At 46.7% G+C, this 26,034-nt stretch overlaps 1 protein-coding gene and 1 long non-coding RNA gene across 3 annotated transcripts in view; both read right to left on the bottom strand.

The window, feature by feature from the left end:
- The window catches only part of DDO (D-aspartate oxidase), a 144,370-nt gene that overhangs the window by 62,641 nt on the left and 55,695 nt on the right, over positions 1–26,034 (bottom strand). The window lies entirely within an intron of this gene.
- LOC143807708 (uncharacterized) lies at positions 9,713–14,228 on the bottom strand. 2 transcript variants are annotated; one of them, XR_013221781.1, is made up of 4 exons: positions 13,976–14,228; positions 13,389–13,614; positions 13,142–13,301; positions 9,713–12,262 (listed from the first exon to the last, which is right to left on the bottom strand). It is a non-coding gene; the product is annotated as an uncharacterized LOC143807708 (long non-coding RNA). The 2 variants fall into 2 exon arrangements; XR_013221780.1 differs by having other exon boundaries at positions 13,142–13,614.

Raw genomic sequence — 26,034 nt, 5'->3', positions numbered from 1 at the left:
GCCGGCTGCAGTGCCAGGTGTTTATGCGAGAGACTCACACAAGTTTCTCGCATCACACTCGCAAGTGTGACCCCGGCCTAACAGAAAAACTGACTGAAACAATGAGAACTAGTCTGAATAGGTGCACACCGCGCTTCACCATGCGGTGATTTTAATTACATCTGATCACATCAGGTTCCGACCAACCCATTTATATTCACCCATACATTCATAGATTAGCCATAGGCAAGTGTTCACACTGGGCAATTAGGTCAGGGACCCATCCGATTCATGAGATTACCTTGACGATGGTGGATGGGCTCAAATTATTTGGCCAAATTTTGTGCTAAGCGTCTCATGTGTATTTATTCCCATATATATATATACAGTGGGGCAAAAAAGTATTTAGTCATTCAGCAATAGTGCAAGTTCCACCACTTAAAAAGATGAGAGGCGTCTGTAATTTACATCATAGGTAGACCTCAACTATGGGAGACAAACAGAAATAAAAATCCAGAAAATCACATTGTCTGTTTTTTTATCATTTTATTTGCATATTATGGTGGAAAATAAGTATTTGGTCAGAAACAAACAATCAAGATTTCTGGCTCTCACAGACCTGTAACTTCTTCTTTAAGAGTCTCCTCTTTCCTCCACTCATTACCTGTAGTAATGGCACCTGTTTAAACTTGTTATCAGTATAAAAAGACACCTGTGCACACCCTCAAACAGTCTGACTCCAAACTCCACTATGGTGAAGACCAAAGAGCTGTCAAAGGACACCAGAAACAAAATTGTAGCCCTGCACCAGGCTGGGAAGACTGAATCTGCAATAGCCAACCAGCTTGGAGTGAAGAAATCAACAGTGGGAGCAATAATTAGAAAATGGAAGACATTCAAGACCACTGATAATCTCCCTCGATCTGGGGCTCCACGCAAAATCCCACCCCGTGGGGTCAGAATGATCACAAGAACGGTGAGCAAAAATCCCAGAACCACACGGGGGACCTAGTGAATGAACTGCAGAGAGCTGGGACCAATGTAACAAGGCCTACCATAAGTAACACACTACGCCACCATGGACTCAGATCCTGCAGTGCCAGACGTGTCCCACTGCTTAAGCCAGTACATGTCCGGGCCCGTCTGAAGTTTGCTAGAGAGCATTTGGATGATCCAGAGGAGTTTTGGGAGAATGTCCTATGGTCTGATGAAACCAAACTGGAACTGTTTGGTAGAAACACAACTTGTCGTGTTTGGAGGAAAAAGAATACTGAGTTGCATCCATCAAACACCATACCTACTGTAAAGCATGGTGGTGGAAACATCATGCTTTGGGGCTGTTTCTCTGCAAAGGGGCCAGGACGACTGATCCGGGTACATGAAAGAATGAATGGGGCCATGTATCGTGAGATTTTGAGTGCAAACCTCCTTCCATCAGCAAGGGCATTGAAGATGAAACGTGGCTGGGTCTTTCAACATGACAATGATCCAAAGCACACTGCCAGGGCAACGAAGGAGTGGCTTCGTAAGAAGCATTTCAAGGTCCTGGAGTGGCCTAGCCAGTCTCCAGATCTCAACCCTATAAAAAACCTTTGGAGGGAGTTGAAAGTCCGTGTTGCCAAGCGAAAAGCCAAAAACATCATTGCTCTAGAGGAGATCTGCATGGAGGAATGGGCCAACATACCAACAACAGTGTGTGGCAACCTTGTGAAGACTTACAGAAAACGTTTGACCTCTGTCATTGCCAACAAAGGATATATTACAAAGTATTGAGATGAAATTTTGTTTCTGACCAAATACTTATTTTCCACCATAATATGCAAATAAAATGATAAAAAAACAGACAATGTGATTTTCTGGATTTTTTTTTCTCAGTTTGTCTCCCATAGTTGAGGTCTACCTATGATGTAAATTACAGACGCCTCTCATCTTTTTAAGTGGTGGAACTTGCACTATTGCTGAATGACTAAATACTTTTTTGCCCCACTGTATAGTATGATGGCCCCAGTTCCCCCATATATAGCATGATTACCCCAGTTCTCCCCATATATAAAGTATGATGGTCTCTGCCCCCATATATACAGTATTACAGTATAATGGCCCCAGCCCCAATATATACAGTATGATGGCCCCAGCCCAATATATACAGTATTACAGTATGATAGCCCAGCCCCCATATATACAGTATGATGGCACCAGCTCCATATATACAGTATGATGGCCCCATCCCCATATATATACAGTATGATGGCTCCAGCTCCATATATACAGTATGATGGCCCCAGCCCCCATATATACAGTATGATGGCCCCAGCCCCCATATATACAGTATGATGGGTCCCGTTCCTCCATATATACAGTATGATGGCCCTAACCCCCATATATACAGTATGATGGCCCCAGCCCCCATATATACAGTATGATGGCCCCAGCCCCATATATACAGTATGATGGCCCCAGCCCCATATATACATTATGATGGCCCCAGCCTCCTTATATACACTATGATGGCCCCAGCCTCCTTATATACACTATGATAGCCCCACAGCCTGTTTATACTCACCTTATCCTGATTCCTGGCACAGCAGCCTCTGTCTTCTGGGCTGTAGAGCGGCGCGAGACAATGATGTCATCACGCTCCCTGCAGGAGAATGGTCTCACAAGCCGTGGTCTGCAGCTTATGAGACAGACTGATGTGCGTGGCCATGTCTGCTGCCGGCCGCATCACAGCACAGCAGACACAGCCGCATGCAGTTTGCTGTGCGTGACCATCAGGTTGCTGGCCCTGCACAGCTGCTAGGGTAGCGGTCCAGGGGCATTTGCCTCCCTGCCACCCGGCCCAGCCCGCCCCTGTTCTACAGAGGCTTGTATTGAACTCATACACAGGGATATAGATACTCTACTTAAACATAAAATGGCCACCTTCCCTACACATAATAACCTGTCACATACTGAAAAGCAGGTTATCGGCTCCCTTAAAAATAACAAAAATATCCTTATTAAGCCAGCAGACAAAGGCGGGTCCATTGTGGTCATGGACCGTAAACAATGTCTCTGTGAAATTTCTCATTAGTTATAAGATACATTAACCTACAAAAAAATCTCCCATGGCACTGCACCTAATATCAGGACAAAAACCGAAAAGCACGTCAAGAGGTATCTAAGCCTTAACACAATTGACCAAAAGACAACCACTTTTCTAACCAACCCCCACCTAGCGATTTCATTTTTTTATACCCTACCAAAAATCCCTAAGTCCTTGACTAAACCACTAGGCTGACCAACAGTAGCCTCTACAGACTTGATTCTGTCCCCTCTCTCAAATTTCATGTAAAAAATCCTTATTTCTCTAATAAAAAAAGTTCCTTTATCCTTGACACTGGACACTTCCTGGACAGCCTATTGGTCACCCCAGACGTGAACAGCTTATATACATCCATTAGACCATGATAGGTGTCTATCTTCGGTCACTGACATGCTTCATACTTCCTCCCTCTCTCAAGATTCCAGACAACTCTGTACTGAACTCCTATCGATAGTTTTACATAAAAACTTTTTTCTATGTGAGGATGAATTTTGTGTGCAGATGCATGGGACAGCTATACTGTATGCTCGAGCGTGACACCGGCTTACGCTAATTGCTATATGGATTGTTTTGAACAAGATTTCATATACACCAATGACATCTTCACCAGTCATTCCATAAGATGGCTGAGATTTATTGACAACGTGTTCTGTAATTGGAAACGTACATTTGAGACTCTACAGTCTTTTTTCAACTTTCTTAACTGTATCCGACCTGAATTGCACTTTACCCTTAATTTTGACACAGCAAAAATTTCTTTCCTGGACACAATGGTACACAAAGGTGAAGGAGGCAGACCTTTACTTTACCTTTTTGCCTAGCGGCTTTAGATCAACGTATGATTTTGGGATGTGCGGTTCATGCTCTTTTTTTCCTTTTTGCACAAAGCATGTACTTGTCTTTTTTTGGACCAGCACTCCTCCCATTTGGCACAGGTGATTTTAATTAGCAGGAGACTGCAAAGTAAGGGGTCTAGCCCATTTTGGCTCTCACTGAAGAGCTGGAGGAAGGTGAGTTTAAATGCTCCTTTCATTTTGGTGCTGGTGCTGTGTGGCGGCCATTGTTGCTGTGGCTTTGTGCTGGTGGGGCGGCACGGTCTGGAGACATGGGGGCTCAGTCTCGCAGCATGGGTGCTGTGGGTCAACAGGCCGTCCGCCCTGCTGGTGCATGGCCGCTGTGGCGGTGGTCGCCGCACGGCTCCGCTCCGTTGGGGCGTTAGGACCCACTACGAGGTTTGCCGTGAAGTGGCAGTGGGCTTCATACAGTCTGATCAGAATGTTAAACTGAAAACCTCATGTTCAGTATATAAATATTTGCCTAGCGGCTTTAGATCAACGTCTGATTTTGGGATGTGCGGTTCATGCTCTTTTTTTTCTTTTTTTTTTTCTTTTTGCACAGACCTTTACTCTAAACCTACAGATTGCAAAAACCTTTGCATGCAATAGCGATGTGCCATCATTGAGTGACGGACCCTGGGACACGGGCTGCAGCATTTCCGGGTCCGTCACTGCTAGCGCAGCTAGAGCATCTGCTATCTCTATCTGCGCTAGCGCGATGACATATCGGCACTTGCGTTAACAGCAGCCCATTAACGCATGTGTTGAACGGGCTGCTGTTAACGCAATGTGAACCTAGCCTTACTCAAGCTACCACCCTAAGGCTAGGTTCACATTGCGTTAAGTATGCAGCGCCCCAGAGTCCTGGTCGTTGCAGTACTGTGGCTCCGCCACTATGGGGAGACATGGTGCGTCCGGTGGCACTGAAGGAGTTCATCTGACCAGGTATCACAGACACCAATACATTTCACAGCCGGGCCTCCGGGGGGAGCTAAGGGTTCTATTCATTAGGCCACTCCCCACCATAGTGGGTAAACTGGGGGTCAGGCAGGAAGTTAGGAGAGAAGGCTGACTGGATTGAACGAAGCAACACCTTGTGGCAGAGGGTGTTGTGGAGGAAGAGACAGTAGAGTCTCTGTCAGGGGTGGGATCCTGACAGAGGCTTGGCATTAGAAAGAACGTAACGGGACCGTGCCTGCTCAGCATAGCGGCGGTGCCCAAGAAAGGACTAGAAGCGAGATAGATTGTGCTGAGTGAGAAACGAGATCAAGCAAAAAGGAGAATACCAGTAGGGGTCATGCTGTAGGACCGGAGCAACATCCTACTGAGGCGCATTACCGGTGGCCGGAACGCCGAGGGAGTGGAATAGCATACAGCTTCAAGCCATACTCCAAACAGCGGCAGGGCAGTCAGTTTAAGGCGGGCTGTCTACCACTTATCACCTATGAAGTCTTGGGGGGGCAATTGTGGGAGAGGGGCGTCTCTAGGGTCCCGGAAGAACTCCAGGCCTACCTGACAAACGGGTGCCGTTCCAACCTGAATAACAGGGAGGGATGGAATACGAGAAGAACAACAGTGAATCGATTTGTGAGGGAACTTAAGAAACAGACACAACAGTTGTGGGGTACTTTCCGTGAGCACAGCAGGGAAGGACTACAACACCTAGCGCTAAGAAGGAGGGCACTGATTTCCACCTGTGAGGAGAACTCTGGAGGTGCCATCGGATCGACCGGACTTGCGCAGCCTGGTGGACCGTATTCTGGACTGCGGACTGAGAGATCTCCAGTAAAGAGGTAAAGAGACTGCAACCTGGTGTCCTCGTTATTTACCGCGACTTGCACCCCACAACTGCACCGCTACACCACCGTTACTGCACCATCATCATCACTTATTCTACCGGACGTCCCCCACTGACAGACAGGGCCACGGACCGGGTCTAGCCACCGTGACAACCCCAGGACTGAGACTCAGAGGCCCGGCTCCGGGTACCCCTCGGCCCTGCGGCGGTGTGGGAGCGCTCCAACTTGGCGTCACGAACAGGATTCTACTTAAGCCTGAAGAATCAGGTCATGTGTGCCTTGGAACTGTGACTTATTGTGCTTGGACTGTACTTTATTGAGAGACTGTGTATTGCTCTTTGCTGGGAGAGTTTCCCGCCAAAAGTCGCCACCATTGCTACTTCGGAGAAGGAGGGCGTGCCATGGGAGGAGACCACCATAGTGGCGCGAGAAATGGCTACCGCCCCCTGCGCTTCTGGCTGCAATGTGAGGACCTGCCCCAAAGCAGAGGACAACCCCCCGATTTACAATGGCGGGAAGCAGGAGATGGAGAAGCCCGGCCCTGGAGAAATGGCGGAGCCAGATGCATGCATTGCCGCCGATCAGCAGATCATGATGGAGAACAGCGAGTGCCGGGACGGGGAAGGAGTAATCCCGGCTTGCCCTCGTTCACCGGAGGCGGGCTCGTGTTCCCTGCAGCCGGAGGATCCGAAGCCCTTGGAACAGATAGCGGAGCCGAGTCCGTCAATCCCGACCTCGGAGTCAGCGGAGGAGGAGCCGCGGTCCGGGCTGCGGCCGATTCCAGCACCCTTGTTAATGGGCCAGGTCGGCATCGATGGAACCACGTCAGGCACAGGTACGGAAAGCGCCCCTGCTCCCCCCCACGGGCCCGCTCCCACGATCCCCCCCATCTCAGTGAGGGTCGACGCTTCTCGGCGGGGTTAATGGTATTACCTCCCGATGCCCTGGGAAGGATGGTGCCACCGCTGCCAACTAGAATGGGGGAACCCGTGGATGTGAGCCCAGATGGGGTGGTTCTTCGGTGGGACAACCCCTGGGGTGGGACGGATGGATCCCGGGAGAACGGATTCACCCTTGCGGTGCTTACTTGGGAGCAATATAGACAGTGCTCGATCCTACATTGGGAAGGACGGAAAGAGATCGAGTTGATGGATCCATTGAAAGTACAACAATCCCCTCCGGCATGGGATGACCGAGACGCGGTCAGGCGGGGAACTGTGTTGGCCTACCATGAAAAGAGGGGATGGGGCCTCATACATGAGCCGGGATTGGATACTGATGTTTTTGTTGCGCACTGTAACGTAAGGACTCCCTGCTGTGGCCGAGGCGGTGAACCGTTGAAAAAGGGGGATCAGGTGACCTACAACCGCCACCAGAACCCGCTCGGGTGGTATGCACGAAACGTTCAGCGGTGTATGTCTGGAGCCGTGGCACTCATCACTCCGGACCTGGTCCCAGGAGCACCCGACCTTGTCACCATCGCAACGGTGCGCCTGGTAGCAGCCACCGAGTTGGCCAGCCGAGTTCACCTTCACGTTTGGGCCACGGGCACCGGCGCCACAGCAGCCGGGGGCCCGGACTCCCAGCCACCTGAACAAGAGTAAACCTCGGAAACCTGAAAATGTAAATAGTTTTCTAGTTAACTGTTTGAGTACTGTTTTCTGCTAGACCCGTTCAGGGTAAACTCTTAAAGGGATCCCTTTGTTGACCCGGGATCCCTATTGTTTGTTTTTGTTACCAAAAGTTTTGCACAAGTTTTAAAAACTGAGAAATCATGAACAGTGCATGATCCAAACTTTCTTGTAAATAGTTTGCACCTTATTAAAGGCGCTTCCTACTGGTTTTATTTAAAGACTCTTTGCGAAGATACCGTTCTGGAACCTTTGCCGAATAAAGACTGGTAGGCTGAGAAGACGAGCTACCTCAGAAAGACTTGATCCTCTCTTAAAGGGGATGTATAACAGCGTACTTATGAGTGATACTGTTCTAGAACAGTAATGTGAAAGTAAAATGATAATGTTGACATGTAAGAGTTATGTGTATTGAAATGGTTAAACTGTAAAGAGAAATGTTGATGATGTTCCTTAGAAGAAAGTGTGTGAGCTAGAAGGAAGATGCAGTGGGCCCGTAGGGGTAGACAGAATGTCCTGCATAGTTGGAAGAAAGAAAGTAGTAATGAAGATTGATGATACAAGGAAATAGTTAATAATGTTGATAAGGTAATGGGGATAGAAGGTAGACCCTGAGTCCTCCATAGAAAGTTTAGAAGAGTTAATAATGTGTTACCGAGGACAGAGAGTGAACCCGTCGGGGTTAGTGAGTGAGTCCTAATAGGAGCCAAGTAGAGCCGGCTCCATGTTCTCTAATTGAAAGGAATGTTATGTCTATACCATGTATAGTAGAGAAAGGCAGTAGGCCCTGGCTGAACGGGGCGGTCCTGTAAAAGAAAGGAGAGGCAGTAGGTCTGGTGCCATAGGGACAGGCGGTCCTGCAGGTTCAAAGTAGGAGAATGAAAAGTTAACTTGCCCTGTAATGTGATTATGGGAAGGCCTTTAGCGAGCTAGGAGTGTATGTTCATTGAAGGCAATGTTAAATTATTGTTCATTAAATTGCACTTAGTAGAATACCCGGTTGGGTAATGAGAGTTAATTGTAGCCTGTTGCTATGATATTTAATTATGTTTGTAACGTTCAAGTGTCCTTACCTCCCATAAAGGGAAGCCTGTTCAAGTATACTTATTGTCATTGCACTCAACAAAATTGTATGTCTTTTTGCTAACTTGTATTGTTGTTTTCTTCCCAGTCCCGGAGTACTGTGTTTAACCAGGGGGGAGTGCAGCGCCCCAGAGTCCTGGTCGTTGCAGTACTGTGGCTCCGCCACTATGGGGAGCCATGGTGCGTCCGGTGGCACTGAAGGAGTTCATCTGACCAGGTATCACAGACACCAATACATTTCACAGCCGGGCCTCCGGGGGGAGCTAAGGGTTCTATTCATTAGGCCACTCCCCACCATAGTGGGTAAACTGGGGGTCAGGCAGGAAGTTAGGAGAGAAGGCTGACTGGATTGAACGAAGCAACACCTTGTGGCAGAGGGTGTTGTGGAGGAAGAGACAGTAGAGTCTCTGTCAGGGGTGGGATCCTGACAGAGGCTTGGCATTAGAAAGAACGTAACGGGACCGTGCCTGCTCAGCATAGCGGCGGTGCCCAAGAAAGGACTAGAAGCGAGATAGATTGTGCTGAGTGAGAAACGAGATCAAGCAAAAAGGAGAATACCAGTAGGGGTCATGCTGTAGGACCGGAGCAACATCCTACTGAGGCGCATTACCGGTGGCCGGAACGCCGAGGGAGTGGAATAGCATACAGCTTCAAGCCATACTCCAAACAGCGGCAGGGCAGTCAGTTTAAGGCGGGCTGTCTACCACTTATCACCTATGAAGTCTTGGGGGGGCAATTGTGGGAGAGGGGCGTCTCTAGGGTCCCGGAAGAACTCCAGGCCTACCTGACAAACGGGTGCCGTTCCAACCTGAATAACAGGGAGGGATGGAATACGAGAAGAACAACAGTGAATCGATTTGTGAGGGAACTTAAGAAACAGACACAACAGTTGTGGGGTACTTTCCGTGAGCACAGCAGGGAAGGACTACAACACCTAGCGCTAAGAAGGAGGGCACTGATTTCCACCTGTGAGGAGAACTCTGGAGGTGCCATCGGATCGACCGGACTTGCGCAGCCTGGTGGACCGTATTCTGGACTGCGGACTGAGAGATCTCCAGTAAAGAGGTAAAGAGACTGCAACCTGGTGTCCTCGTTATTTACCGCGACTTGCACCCCACAACTGCACCGCTACACCACCGTTACTGCACCATCATCATCACTTATTCTACCGGACGTCCCCCACTGACAGACAGGGCCACGGACCGGGTCTAGCCACCATGACAACCCCAGGACTGAGACTCAGAGGCCCGGCTCCGGGTACCCCTCGGCCCTGCGGCGGTGTGGGGGCGCTCCAACTACATACCGTTTAACGGATCCGTTAAACGCATGTACAGAAATGAGCCAAATTTGTTGAAAATTTGGCTTCACGTTAACGCTTGCGTTAACGCACGTGACTGCGTTATATCATTCTGATGTCCATTCGTGAAGCATCCGTTTGTCTGCCTTCAGGCACTGAATAAAGTTTTATTTCTTTTTTTTTTCTCCTTTTGTCAGCGTTGGGTGTGGGTGCATACACATTCTCCATTTTGAAAGCATTGAGTGAACTGCTAGCAAGATGTTTGTGTCTGAGCTCGTTAGATTTCGCTTGATGCAGTTGCGACTTCGGCGGAGAAGGCGTATTTCCCAAAGGAGATATTGGATCCATGAAGTGAATTTATTACGGAATACATATGGTGCCTTTCACACCCTGTATGTTCAGCTTCGGGATCATCCATTTAAATTTCACCGTTATCTTCAGATGTCCATTGAGACCTTTGATGTTCTGCTCTCGCATGTGAAGGATGAGATACATCATCAGCGCAGCACTTTCCGTGATAGCATTTGTGCGGAGCAACGTTTAGTGGTGACTCTGAGGTAATTATCCTTTTTTTAACATTCTTCTATTGACAAAGACAAGATGTAATTTATCATGGGGCATAATTATGTACATTTTGGCAATTGTCTCATTCCATTTTAACTTGCCTTTTTGTTAATTGTCCTTTAAAATCATAACAATATGTTCATAGTGCTAATATATATATATTTTTTTCTTTGTGATTGCCGACAGATATCTGGCTACCGGAGAATCTTTCGCGTCACTGCATTTTCAATTTAGACTGGGGAAATCAACCATTTGCCAACTGGTTCGTGAAACTTGTGATGCCATTAGGAACAACTTGCAACCACTTGTGCTACCAACCCTGACAACAGAAATGTGGCTAGCGATTTCCAAACATTTCGAGGATGTGGCTAATTTCCACAATTGTATTGGTGCCGTGGATGGCAAGCACATTCGGATTCAGAAACCAGCGCATCACTGGTACTCAGCGTATTCAGAAACCAGCGCATCACTCTACTATAACTACAAAAAATACTTTTCTATTGTATTGATGGCTATTGCAGATTGTAGATACCGGTTTGTTGCTGTGGATATAGTTGCATTTGGAAGGACAAACGATTCCAGAGTCTTCAAAGACTCCAACATGGGGAAATGTTTGTACAGCAACAACTTCAACATACCCTCAGCACGACCTCTTCCGGGGACCGAAGGCCCAAGTTTGCCCTATGTTTTAGTTGGGGATGAGGCGTTCCAACTCGGACGCAATCTCCTCAAGCCGTACTCAAGCCGTAGTCTAAACTCCACAAGACGCATTTTTAATTATCGCTTGAGCCGGGCAAGACGTTATGTGGAATGTGCCTTTGGTATTTTGACCTTAAAATGGCGTATCTTACTAACTTGCATGCAACTGCAACCTGAAAATGTGGACCGTGTAGTTAAGGCATGCATCTGTCTGCACAATTTTGTTTCCAGACATGAACCCCAGGTAATTGACCCTGATGACTGTGATTTGAACCTCATGAGCATAGATTCGACAACTGTTCGGTCTACAGTTGAAATAATGAGGATTCGTGACCAATTTGCTAATTACTTCACACATGATGGTCTTGTTCCATGGCAAGACATACACGTGTGAAAATGTTGAAGCCTGTTGATATTGGTGAAATGTGTGGGGCAATTCTCTTTTTTTTTTTTTTTAGTTTATATAGCCTTATGTATTGTAAAAAGTTCAAGTCATACAAGAATATGAAATTTTATAATGACAGTTTACTAAAAATCTTTTGAAAACATTCCAACCTCATTGTTGGTAGACATTTTAACATATGAGATCACATAGGGATGAACAAAAACATACACAAAAAACTTGGGTACCCTAAAATTTAACAAAAAAATTGTAAACGCTGTAATTGCTAAAGTTTGTTGAAAGTTTAAACAGTAGTTACAGACTGTGATATTGCACGGGCGTATTGTCTGCCCAACTGTACGATGGACTGCTACATTGCCACTGCTGTTCCATACTCGGTTCACCCTGGCCTCTGTATTGTGGTTTGCATGCCGGCATGTCCATGGTTCTTGGTCTCGAGGAACTGGGTTCCTGAGGGGCCAAAAATTAGTCGACTAGGTCATGCAATCTTTGCCTAAACATCATATTTCTGTGCGGCGGTATGTTTTGGAGTACAGGCACATATGACAAAACCAGGAGCTTCCACTCATTGGCTGCATATACAGATTCACGGGATTGCAAGTCCGTAATTTCCCACCTTAGATCTCTGTGTTCACTGCGACACAGATCCTCTAACCGTTGGAGTCCATCTACAATTATGGCATCAACTTCATCTTTGGCAGATGCTCACTTGCGTCCGCGCTGTGCTTGCAAACGGGCACTGACAACAGGAGCCACAGTACTTCTCTCCATAGATCGTGGCTCGCTCAGGCCAGACATATCTTCAGCGCCCGTCTGCTGGCTGGTTTCCAGTAGAGATGGCTCCGGTTCCTCTGCCACTCGAGGAGCAGCGGTACTGCATATCGTTCTATAACAAAAAAAAATATATTTATTTAAAGGGAACCTGTCACCACGTTTTTGGAAGATGGGATAAAAATAGCGTTAAATAGGGGCAGAGGTGGGCATTACATTAGTGTGTGTGTTATGTGTTTATTACCCACCTAAGTTGCCGAAATAACTTTGCAAAGTCTCCGTTTTCGCCTGTCAATCAGGCTGGTCAGGTCACATGGGCGTGGTGTCTTCACCCAGATTTGGCGTAGTTTTCCGGTGGTGGCGTAGTGGTGTGCGCATGCCCAAAGTCCGGAATCCTCTTCCAGGGGATTTAAAATAGCGCGGTGTTCGTTATTGCATTGGTGATCGGTGGGCGCGGCCATCTTCCTTTGGCCGCGCGTGCGCAGAAGCGGCGCTCTGCTGGCCGCGGCTTCAGGAAAATGGCCGCGGGATGCCGCGCGTGCGCAGATGGATATCGCGGCGGCCATTTTCCTGAAGCCGCGGCCAGCAGAGCGCCGCTTCTGCGCACGCGCGGCCAAAGGAAGATGGCCGCGCCCACCGATCACCAATGCAATAACGAACACCGCGCTATTTTAAATCCCCTGGAAGAGGATTCCGGACTTTGGGCATGCGCACACCACTACGCCACCAACGGAAAACTACGCCAAATCTGGGGGAAGACAACGCCCATGCGACCTGACCAGCCTGATTGACAGGCGAAAACGGAGACTTTGCAAAGTTATTTCGGCAACTTAGGTGGGTAATAAACGCATAACACACACACTAATGTAACGCCCACCTCTGCCCCTATTTAACGCTATTTTTATCCCATCTTCCAAAAACGTGGTGACAGGTTCCCTTTAAGAGATTTTAATTAAATACTTGTTCGTCTCTCACACCGAAGCTTTTTACTTACGAGCACTGTGACAACGTTTTTTGTAGAAACAGCAATTGGTCATAATGCACATAAGGGGTGACCCTTTTGCCACCAGATCCACTGGGGGTGTTTTGGCTGGTCCGTAAGTCCCGTACAAACCGATCTCTAATAGATCTCCACCGGGTATGGACAGCCTCGGCTTTAAAGTAAAAAAATTAAAAAATTAAAAAATTCTTTGACAGCTTGCAATCTTTACATTTTGCAAGTTAAGTTCATCAATATTTACCAATTTTTTTCTTAGAGGATGCGGACTTATCCAAATTCCGTGGGTCCAAATGGCATATGATTTTATCCCACAACTTCCTGTTTTTAATTATATCGTGGTGGGAGCTGTCACTTTGGTCCCATATGGACGGATTGGCTTCCACTAGAGTGATAAGCGTCTCGTTCTCTATGTCCAAGGGCTCTTCGTCAACCACAATGTTCCTTTTTTGGGGGGCGGGCCGCTTGGACTATATAAACACAAAACGTTATATTACAATGTATACATTCATTTTGGGTTGTATATAACAGTATCTCATCGAAAAAATACATTTTATTATTCAGTTTATCCTAAATGTTTCCCTTTTTTTTTTTTAAACACTGTAAACTTTTCAGAAATGATTTTGAAATGTTTAATTTGGTTGCTTGTCCTTGTAGGGTTTTGTTTGTTATGATATGTATGTAGATCTTTAACCTGGGTTTTAGACATTGTTAGATATGTTTCTTGTATTATGTTTGATTAGTAGGTTAGATTTTTTTATAAAAAAAAAAGAAAAGAAATTTTTTTTGCTTTTTTGGGTCAAAAATGAACATTTATAGCATGATCTTTACCGCTTGTAGGTGTGGCGACGACAGACGGCGAGGCTGTTTTTTTTTGTGTCCTTGTTCAACAACCTATGGTGTGGTAAAAAAAAAAATTACAATTCTTGTATCAATTAATTTATGGGTGAAATACACAAAATGTGTGGCATGTACCTTCGTAACTTTTGCCAGTTTTTTTGGGGGTGGCCTAGCAGGTTCGGGCTCAGAAGATTCCTATTTGCAATAAAAACATGATTACATGTGATTACCTCAATACACTGGAGTGACACACAACATTATTGTGGCTTTTTAAAGTGAAAGCCTACCGATTGGGAGGAGAATACTGCAGACACACTGCTGCTGCTTCCCTCACTATCCGACATCTGTGTACAAACAAAACAATACATTTTTAGTACACACATCCGACGGGCACTACACACTCAAATGATGTATAAAGAGATATATATAATACATAGAATTGTACTTACATTGCCTCTGATCGCTTGCAAGACACAAACACTGTGCTGCAGGCGTGTTCACAATGTGTTGCAGAATCTCCTCCTAAAAATGGCTGAAATCATATTTCCTGTCACATGACCACCCTCATTAACGCAATTCAAACGTATGGTTTTATTTGGAAATTTTGATTGAATTGCGTCTGGCTGCGTTTGCAATAGCCTTCAATGGCAGAATTGACGCTTCTGTTACTCTTGCGTTAGCTTGACCGGACCCGAAAACGCTGCAAGCCGCGTTCGAAGGTCCGTCATAAAAAAACGGAATGTGGCAAACGCATGCCAATTTTGACATGCGTCACGATGCGTCAGACAATGCAAGTCTCTGGGTGCGTTACAATGTCCGTTACATTGCGTTTTCACTACTTAAAAATGTGTCCGTTAGACGGACTCCCCTAGCGCAATGTGAACCTAGCCTAAGACAACCAGAAGCAGTCTACCCCGCTCTCAGTTCCACCGTATCTCCAGGATTGTCTCAGACAAGGCAAAACTACCTGCTCTATGTAGAGGAAACCACTCAACAAATCTCAGAAAGCTAGCTGTACAAACGGTATACATAAATATTCTTAGATACAATCCTGGATACATCATCATATCAGATAGCTAATAAGAGGTTTCAGGTAAAGTATGCTAATCTCAATGGAGCTATAAACAGGAACCTGTGGGTATCCATGATTACAAAGAGCGTAACAGAGATTAACATTTACAATCAAAGATAAGCATATTACACATTCAAGGTTCTTTACCTGAAGTAGTGCATTAAGGTACCTTCACACTGAACGATATCGCTAGCGATCTGTGACGTTGCAGCGTCCTGGCTAGCGATATCATTGAGTTTGACACGCAGCAGCGATCAGGATCCTGCTGTGCCATCGTTGGTCGGAGCAGAAAGTCCAGAACTTTATTTCGTCGCTGGACTCCCGCAGACATCGCTGAATTGGCGTGTGTGACGCCGATTCAGCGATGTCTTCACTGGTAACCAGGGTAAACATCGGGTTACTAAGCACAGGGCCGCGCTTAGTAACCCAATGTTTACCCTGGTTACCAGTGTAAATGTAAAAAAAAACCAAACACTACATACTTACATTCCGGTGTCTGTCCCCCGGCGCTGTGCTTTCCTGCACTGTCAGCGCCGGCCAGCCGTAAAGCAGATTACAGCGGTGGCCCTCACAGTCAGTACAGGAAAGCACAGCGCCGGGGGACTGACACCGGAATGTAAGTATGTAGTGTTTTTTTTTTTTTACATTAGCACTGGTAACCAGGGTAAACATCGGGTTACTAAGCGCGGCCCTGCGCTTAGTAACCTGATGTTTACCCTGGTTACCCGGGGACCGGCATCGTTGGTCGCTGGAGAGCTGTCTGTGTGACAGCTCTCCAGTGACCACACAGCCACGCTGCAGCGATCTAGATTGTTGTCTAGATCGCTGCAGCGTCACTAAATGTGACGGTACCTTTAGCTGGGGGCTTATATGGTCTGCAAGAAAGAGGGCTTCGGATGAATTAGGCGAGGTCGTAAGTATGGTTTAATTGAGATTATTAAAGGAGTTTGTGTCATTTTTTTCAATTAAATTACTTTATTCTTGGTGTCTGTGTTTTCATACAGTGTGACTATGGGGTTAGTAATGGGGGAGTCTTATTGACGCCTCTCCATTACTAACCTTAGGGCTTGATGTCACTGGACAATATAAAGGTGACATTAACCCCCCCAATTATCACCCCACTTGCTACCGCTACAGTCAAGTGGGAAGAGCCAGGCAAAGTGCCAGAATTGGAGCATCTAATAGATGTGCCTTTTGTGGGCGGCTGTGGGCTGCTATTTTTAGGCTGAGGGCCAATATCCATTGCCCCTTACCAGTCTGAGAATATCGGCCCACAGTTGTCTGCTTTAGCAAGGCTGGTTGTCAAAAAAGGGTGGGACCCCACACCATTTTTTAATTATTTATTTAAATAATTAGAAAATATGGTGTGGGGCCCCCTCTATTTTTGATAGCTAGGTTTGCTGAAGCTGACAGCTGAGGGTTGCAGCCCCCAGCTGTGAGTTTTGCCTGGCTGGTTAACAAAAATACAGGGGAATCCACGCCGTTTTTTTTTAATTATTTATTCACAGCGCAGGAGCGGCTGATGAATACTCCCATCCGCCGATCCTGCTCTCGCTGTTATTAGCGGCAGCAGGTGTCGGATGATGGGAGCATTTGTCCCATCAGCTGACACCAGTGACTGGAGGTAAACTTTATACGTCCGATCACAGCTGAGCGCTCATGCTGTTTTTTAACAGCATGGGAACCGCGGCTTTCTGACTGGCGGTGATTATTTCACTACCGATCAGAAGCGGTGTTTGCTGCGCTGTCATGCACATGACAGCACGACAAACATCCGGTGTTAGGGCAGCCAAGCCCGAACAGTAACATGGACTTCCTGATGAAGTCGGGGTTCGGTTTCATGCCTGAACAGTAGGTGTTCGGTACGGATGCCGAACTTTACTGTTCGGGTTCGCCCATCTCTAATCTTTAACAAAAAAAATGGAGGAAACCGCTGATTTCTGAAACCCGTAGGAACGGTGCCTGGTACCTGCGGCAGTCACGTGGGCTACACGTGACCACTGCTGTCACGCAGGTCCTGCAATCTCCGGTCACCATCCTACCACAGGACTTGACCGCAGCACCTGAACATCCATGCCTGCCCCATAGAGCCGGATGGAGTTCCTGTCACCGGCCGGGACAGTGCTCTGCTCCTCTCCTTGCCTCATCTGTTCCACAGCAATACCTACAAACGGCATCTCTTTACCACTTCGGCACTGGTATACAGCCTCAAATCCAGTGAAAGATAATTATTACATATATACATATTGTATGGCTCTCACGGAATTACATTTTAAAATATGTGGCGCTCATGGTTCTCTCAGCCAAAAAGGTTCCCAACCCCTGCTCTAGAATATAGTAATGCCGTGTGCAAGTGCCCTAGAAAACAGTGGCCACATTTTGCCCCCTAGAAACCTAGAAAGTAATAATGCCCTGTGTGTCCCTTGGACAGTCACAGTAACCAGAGTTTCCCCTTTAACAATAAGGCCGGGTTCACATTGCGTTCAGTGACTCCGTTAAATGGACTACGTTACACCGCAGTATAACGAGGTGTAACGTAATCCGTTAATGCCGCCTGTTATGATCCTTAGTGGCTGAGGATCACGAATAGACCAGCAAGTGAATAAACTAAGGACAAGCTCTAGGGAGATGGTAACTGGACTGATCGCAAATCTGAACCTATCCAACACAAATAGAGGTAGCCGGTGAACGTGCCTAAAAAATTCCTAGACGTCTCGAGCCAGCCTGAGGAACTAGCTACCCCTAAAGAGAAAGAAAGACCTCGCTTGCCTCAAGAGAAATAATCCCCAAAGATATAGAAGCCCCCAACAAATATTAATGGTGAAGTAAGAAGAAGGCACATACGTAGGGATGAAATCAGATTCAGCAAAAGAGGCCCACTAGTACTAGAAAGCAGAAAATAGAGCAGGGGTCTATGCGATCAATAAAAAACCCTTACAAAATATCCATCCTGAGATTTCAAGAACCCACGCACCAACTAATGGTGTGTGGGGAGAAACTCAGTCCACTAGAGCATCCAGCAAGCGAGGGAATCACATTTTAGCAAGCTGGACAAGAAAACATGATAAACACTGCTGATCAAAAAAAAGAGCAAACAAAACTTAGCTTGTCCTGGATGGACTGGGAGCAAGGTAGTCAGAAGGAATCTGAGTAGCACTGATTACATCGACAGCCGGCAACAAGTGAAAGCAAAACAGAGCTATATAGGAACCTCCCAGAGGATAACGAACCAGCTGATAGCCAGAGACCAGCAGGATAACAAACAAAGCCACCAGGGGGAGCCCAAAGCAAAAGTCACACCATACCACCAGTGACCACAAGAGGGAGCCTGAAAACAGAGTTCACAACAGCCGCCATTGAATGCAATGTCGGACGCATCGCTAGCGCACGCCCACAATGGGCGTGCGCTAGCGATGTGCCGTCATTGAGTGACGGACCCGAGACGCGGGCTGCAGCGTTTCCAGGTCTGTCACTGCTAGCGCAGATGGAGCTAGCAGATGCTCCATCTGCGCTAGCGCGATTGAATGTCGGCACTTGCGTTAACAGCAGCCCGTTAGCGTATGTGCTGAACGGGCTGCTATTAACGCAATGTGAACCCAGCCTAAGTGCCCACTTTACGTTTAATAAAATCCTGAGTCTCAACCCTGTACAGCACCCCTATACACTGTATAATGGCCCCTCACTGTATAGTACCACCCACACAGTATACTGACCCCTTAGTAGCCCCCAAATTGTTTGATGGCTTACCTGCCTGTTGTGCACGACACTGTTCTTCCCTGGCATAGAGCGGTCACAGAGCAGTCACATACCGCTTTTGCTGGGGATTCAGCTGTTTCTGCTGATGTGACGGGGTGGGACATCCGAGGTCATTCTGATTGACAGCCAGCTCCGCCAATTAGACAGCAGTGATTCAGCTGTCATTCTTAATGACCTCAGTAGTTTGCCCTGTTGACAGAGCGGACCGGAAAAGCAACCCTCTAGAATATAGTAATGATATAGTAATGCTGTGTGTAAGTGGCCACATTTTGCGATCTAGAAACGTAGAAAGTAATAATGCCCTGTGTGCCCCTAGGACAGTCACAGTAACCGGAGTTCCCCTATAACAATAAGTGCCCACTTTACATTTTTTAATATCCTGAGTCTCCCCCCTGTACGGCACCCCTATACACAGTATAATGCCCCATCACTGTATAATACTATTGATTTATATAGTATAATGCACCCCTCATAGGCAGACCCTATCCAGTATAATACACTCCCCATAGGCAGACTCTGCATAGTATAATGCACCACCCAGGCAGACTCTATATAATATAAAGCACCCCATAATAAAATAAATAAATACAATATTCACCTCTCCTCCTAGTTCCTCCTCTGCTCCAAGTGCCGAGTAGTGACGTCATTACGACCCCGTCAGTGTCTGTGTCAGGGACGTCAGACGCTAAAAGGGGGGAGGTGGGAGAGGGAGCATGATGCTCCCACTCTCAAAGTGGTCAGCTGTATTGGCATATAGCCAATACAGTTGCACTTGTGATGACGGTGTCACCGGGCCACCCTCCTGCTCAGGGACCTCATAGAGGCCAGGTGGCAGAACAGGGAAATCGAGTCTCCCTACTCTGCCTCAGAACATAACTGTATATGCGATCTGTGCACGCTGATATAGTTACAGAAGTGCATCTCCAGGCTTCGGGCCCCCTCAGAGCATGGGGCCCGGGGCCACCATCCCCTCTGCCCCCCGGTAGCTGTGCTACTGGAATAAAAGTATGTTTAATAGTGAACGTGCTTAGATAACATTTTATCGGAGAAAGCTCGGATGTTACCCGAAAATCTTGGACGTGCTCGAATAATATGTTCGAGTCCCTGTGGCTGCATGTTTTGTGGCTGTTAGACAGCTGCAAAACATACTGGTGATTGCAATTACAAGATAGTAGATTTTGTGGTGGCAGTGCAATGCCCCAGAGTCCTGGTCATTGCAGTATTGTCGCTCTTCCACTAGGGAGGAGTGATAGTACGTCTGATGGCACTAAAGGAGTTCACCTGACCAGGTATCACAGTCACACACTACACTTCACACTCCTCACACTCGGGTAAAACTGGGGGCTGGATAGGAAGTTAGTCAGAAAGCTGCTGGGTGAGACCCAGGAAAGACCTGTCAGGCAGACAGGGAGAGGAGGATGAACATCTGAGCTGCAGACAGAGGTCCCTGTCAGGGGTGGGATCCTGGCAGAGACTTAGCAAGAGATAGAACGTTGCGGAGCTGCGCCTGCACCCCATTGCGGCAGCATCCTAAGAAAGGACAAGAAGCGGAGTATATTGTGGAGAAGTGAGAAACGAGATCACAGCACAAGGAGATAATACCGGGAGGAGTTCTGCCTTAAGATCGGCAACATCCTTCTGAGGCGCGTAGCCGGTGGGCGGAACACCGAGGGAGTAATAGGCTCTACGCATTACTTCAAACTACGACAGGACAGTTAATTCCAAGTTGGCTGCCCAACCTTTTACCTAATGAAGACAACGGAGGCAAATTGTGGGAGAGGGGCGTCTCTAGGGTCCCTATAAAATAGCTCCAGGCCTACCCTGTCATACGGGTCGTCCTATCCATACCATCTGGGGGATGGAGAGAGAGAATATCAGAAACATACACGACAGTTGTGAGGACTATCCCGTGGTGCTCAGCAGAAAGGTACTACAACACACAGGCGCAAGTAGGAAGACTACTGATTTCCACCTGCAAAGGGAACTCTGGATGTGCCTTCGGACCGGTCAGATTCAGCCAGCCCTGTTAGCAGTGCTCTGGATTGTGGATGCTGAAGTCTTCAGTAAAAGGTAAAGAGACTGCAACCCTGTGTCCTCGTTATTTACTGCGACCTACACCATCATCATCTACCTTACTGGGAAGCCCTGGGGACATACTTCACCTGTGGGAAGGTATTACATCTAGCTGCCATAACATCACCCCAGCGGACCCCTAAGCAGTGTCGGTCACCCTGACCGAACACCACAGGTGGCGTCACGAACACTTGACAAACTCCACCCTTTGATTGGGCGCCCCTTAGCAGGGCCACGGACCGGGTCGGGCCACCGCGACATCCCCAGACCTGAGACAGAGGGACCCAGTACCGAGTACCCCACTGCCCTGCGCCTGGGGGCGATCCAGCAGCAAGATGTCTGATATCAGTCTTTAAAGTGACCCAGTCAAATGATTTATGCTGCTAGGAAGAAAACATTATAAAGGGATAGAAATTCAGGGACATATAGGATATATGACTTGACCCTAGATGTCTGAGAAAAAAAAGCAAAGATTCCTATTTTAACAACAGTCAAATGTGTATGGAGGCCCATGACTGTCCCCAGAAAATGATGTTGAGGAAGAAACAGATCCTGAATGTCTGATTTGGTACTGCTGATCCTTTTGTTCTCCTAGAGGTAAGTCACCATAAGAGATGGGTCACAGTGGCTCTCATAGAGAATATAGGAATGCTCCTGTATATTGGAGAGTCGAGGCAGACAGATGTAAGCTGAACGATCAGTTAAAACAAAGTTTGGCTGACAGATAACTAATGTGTATTGGGGACTTTAAGGCCGCCGTCACAAATGCGAGTTTTACGGACGTAAGAGCGCAGAAACTACGTGCGTAAAACTCGCATAACATACGGCACAATGCTTCTCAATGGGTCTCGTCCTATCAGCCGTATATTACGGATCCGTAATATACGGCGTTCTACGGCCGTACAAAATCGCAGCATGCTGCGTTTGTCAGCGTATTGCGCAAAAAAATCGCCAATGAAAGTCTATGGGGGCGAGAAAAATACGGATTCCACACGGACCAGCAGTGTGACTTGCGAGAAATACGCAGCGGTGTTAGTGAAAAGTCGGTAATTCAATTGCCGGCTTTTCATTTCTCCTGCCTAAACCCGACAGGATATGAGACATGGTTTACATACAGTAAACCATCTCATATCCCCATTTTTTTTGCATATTCCACACTACTAATGTTAGTAGTGTGTGTATGCAAAATTTGGGCGCTGTAGCTGCTAAAATAAAGGGTTAAATGGCGGAAAAAATTGGCGTGGGCTCCCGCGCAATTTTCTCCGCCAGAGTGGTAAAGCCAGTGACTGACGGCAGATATTAATAGCCAGGAGAGGGTCCATGGCTATTGGCCCCCCCCGTGGCTAAAAACATCTGCCCCCAGCCACCCCAGAAAAGGCACATCTGGAAGATGCGCCTATTCTGGCACTTGGCCACTCTCTTCCCACTCCCGTGTAGCGGTGGGATATGGGGTAATGAAGGGTTAATGCCACCTTGCTATTGTAAGGTGACATTAAGCCAGATTAATAATGGAGAGGCGTCAATTATGACACCTTTCCATTATTAATCCAATTGTATGAAAGGGTTAAAAAACACACACACACATGATTTAAAAGTATTTTAATGAAATAAACACAGCGGTTGTTGTAATATTTTATTGCTCTCTCAATCCATTTGCAGACCCTCGCTTGGCAAAACAATAAACGCACAATATACATACCTTCTGCTGACCCGTCACGTCCCACGAAGTAATCCATCTGAAGGGGTTAAAATAATTTACAAGCAGGAGCCCTGCAAAGGCAGCTGTGCTCGTGCTTGTAATTCCCCGGCGAATGAAGGAAATGTAGGTCATTGACCTACATTTCCTTCAGTCGCGGTGATGCGCCCCCTGGTGGATTTACTGTATGTAAACCATGTCTCATATCCTGTCGGGTTTAGGCAGGAGAAATGAAAAGCCGGCAATTGAATTACCGACTTTTCACAGATATCGCGCTGTAGTAAATATAAATACAGACTATATATATATATATATATATATATATATATATGTGTCTCAATTACATATATATATATATATATATATATATATATATATATATATATATATATATACTGTATATATGTTTTACCGAACATTTGAGCACATAAATCCAGTAGATGTCGGTTTTGCAAGCCTGCGAGAAAATATCGCAGTACGGATGCCATACGGATTACATACGGAGGATGCCATGCGCAAAATACGCTGACACACCCTGCCTACGGATCACTATTTTGGGAACATTTCTCCGTATTACGGCCGTATTACGGCCGTAAAATATGGACCGTATTGTCTTACGCCGAGTGTGACGCCGGCCTAACAGAGACCTCCAGAGGCCTGTTTACACCACCTGCACACAATGAGTGATAGTCTTCTACACACTGATCAATGGTAAGCTGTAAATCACTTAAGGGAAAAGGGTAAACAGGACTCCCAAGAATCCAATCTGGATTCACTCTGCCATTTACTAAAAAATCCTATAAACCCTGAAATTACAGATCTTAACTTCAATCCCTTTATCATATGTTGCTTTTAGATAAGGCAATAAATCACCTGCACATTCACTTTAAAGTCTATGCAGAACATTTGAAGTTCTATATGAAAACCAAGATTCCACCATAAAACTTGGATAACTAAGTCTCTTGACCTACATACTGGGCTTTGCTTATCTCCTGGAGAAACAATGGATTCCATGTTGAAAGTGTTAAGGTACCTTCACACGAAACGACTTTACAACGAGAACGACAACGATCCGTGACGTTGCAGCGTCCTGGCTAGCGATATCGTTTAGTTTGACACGCAGCAGCGATCAGGATCCTGCTGTGATATCGCTGGTCGTTGAATAAAGTTCAGAACTTTATTTGGTCGTCAGACCGGTGTTTATCGTCAGGTTTGACACCAAAAGCAACGATACCAGAGATGTTTTACGCTGGTAACCAGGGTAAATATCAGGTTACTAAGCGCAGGGCCGCTGTTTACCCTGGTTACCAGCGTAAAAGTAAAAAAAAACAAACAGTACATACTCACCTGCGCGTCCCCTGCCGTCCGCTTCCTGCTCTGACTGAGCGCCGGCCCTAAAGTGAAAGTAAAAGCACAGCGGTGACGTCACCGCTCTGCTGTTAGGGCCGGCGCTCACACAGTACAGGAATCGGAGTATGTACTGTTTGTTATTTTTACTTTTACGCTGGTAACCAGGGTAAACATCGGGTTACTAAGCGCGGCCCTGCGCTTAGCAACCCGATGTTTACCCTGGTTACCCGGGGACCTCGGCATCGTTGGTCGCTGGAGAGCGGTCTGTGTGACAGCTCTCCAGCGACCAAACAGCGACGCTGCAGCGATCGGCATCGTTGTCGCTATCGCTGCAGCGTCGCTTCGTGTGAAGGTACCTTTAGAATATTCAGTGGGTACGGAAAGTATTCAGAGCCCTTTAAATTTTTCACTCTTTGTTTCATTGCAGCTAGTGATGAGCGAGTGTACTCATTGCTCGGGTTTTCCCGAGCATGCTCGGGTGATCTCCGAGTATTTGTAAGTGCTCGGAGATTTATTTTTCGTTGCCTCAGCTGCATAATTTACAGCTGATAGCTTGAATACATGTGAGAATTCCCTAGCAACCAGGCAACCCCCACATGTACTCAGGCAGTCTAGCAGCCGTAAATCATGCAGCTGCGTCAACAAAAACTAAATCTCCGAGCAGTTACAAATACTCAGAGACCACCCGAGCGTGCTCGGGAAAACCCGAGCAACGAGTACACTCGCTCATTACTAATTGCAGCCAATTTGTAAATTCAAACATTTTTTTTCTCATTAATGTACACTCTGCACCTCATCTTCACTGAAAAAAAACAGAAATGTAGAAATTTTTGCAAATTTATTAAAAAAGAAAAACTGAAATATCAGATGGTCATAAGTATTCAGACCCTTTGCTCAGTATTGAGTAGAAGCACCCTTTTGAGCTAGTACAGCCATGAGTCCTCTTGGGAATGATGCAACAAGTTTTTCACATCTGGATTTGGGGATCCTCTGCCATTCTTCCTTGCAGATTCTCTCCAGTTCCGTCAGGTTGGATGGTGAACGTTGGTGGACAGCCATTTTCAGGTTTCTCCTGAGATGCTCAATTGGGTTTAGGTCAGGACTCTGGCTGGCCAGTCAAGAATGGTCACAGAGTTGTTCTGAAGCTACTCCTTTGTTATTTTAGCTGTGTGCTTAGGGTCATTTTCTTGTTGGAAGGTGAACCTTCAGCCAAGTCTGAGGTCCAGAGCACCCTGGAAGAGGTTTTCATACAGTATCTCTCTGTACTTGGCTACATTCATGTTTCCTTCAATGGCAACAAGTCGTCCTGTCCCTGCAGCTGAAAAACACCCCCATAGCATGTTGCTGCCACCACCATGTTTCACTGTTGGGATTGTATTGGGCAGGTGATGAGCAGTGTCTGTTTTTTTCCATACATACTGCTTAGAGATATCACCAAAAAGGTCTATCTTCATCTCATCAGACCAGAGAATCTTATTTATCATAGTCTGGGAGTCCTTCATGTATTTTTTAGGAAACTCTATGCGGGCTTTCATATGTCGCACTGAGGAGAGGCTTCCGTCCGGCCACTCTACCATAAAGGCCTGACTGGTGGAGGTCTGCAGTGATAGTTGACTTTGTGGAATTTCCTCCCATCTCCCTACTGCATCTCTGGAGCTCAGCCACAGTGATCTTGATTGCTCAGTCTGGCTGGATGGTCAGGTCTAGAAAGACTTCTGGTGGTCCCAAACTTCTTCCATTTAAGGATTATGGAGGCCACTGTGCTCTTAGGAACCTTGAGCACTGCAGAAATTCTTTTGCAACCTTTGCCAGATCTGTGCTTTGCCAGAATTCTGTCTCTGAGCTGCTTGGCCAGTTCCTTTGACCTCATGATTCTCATTTGGTCTGACATGAACTGTGAGCTGCGAGGTCTTATGTAGACAGGTGTGCGTGTCTTTCCAAATCTAGTCCTATCAGTTTAATTACACACAGCTGGACCCCAATGAAGGAGTAGAACCATCTCAATGAGGATCACAAGGAAACAGCTTGTGACTCAGTTTTTATTTTTTTATAAATTTGCAAAAATATCTACATTTCTGTTTTTTTCAGTAAAGATGAGGTGCA

This window comes from Ranitomeya variabilis, chromosome 2 (genome assembly GCF_051348905.1).
Source record: "Ranitomeya variabilis isolate aRanVar5 chromosome 2, aRanVar5.hap1, whole genome shotgun sequence".
Classification (NCBI taxonomy): domain Eukaryota; kingdom Metazoa; phylum Chordata; class Amphibia; order Anura; family Dendrobatidae; genus Ranitomeya; species Ranitomeya variabilis.
Note: the sequence above shows the minus strand (reverse complement) of the source record. Positions and strands in the feature narration are given on the sequence as shown.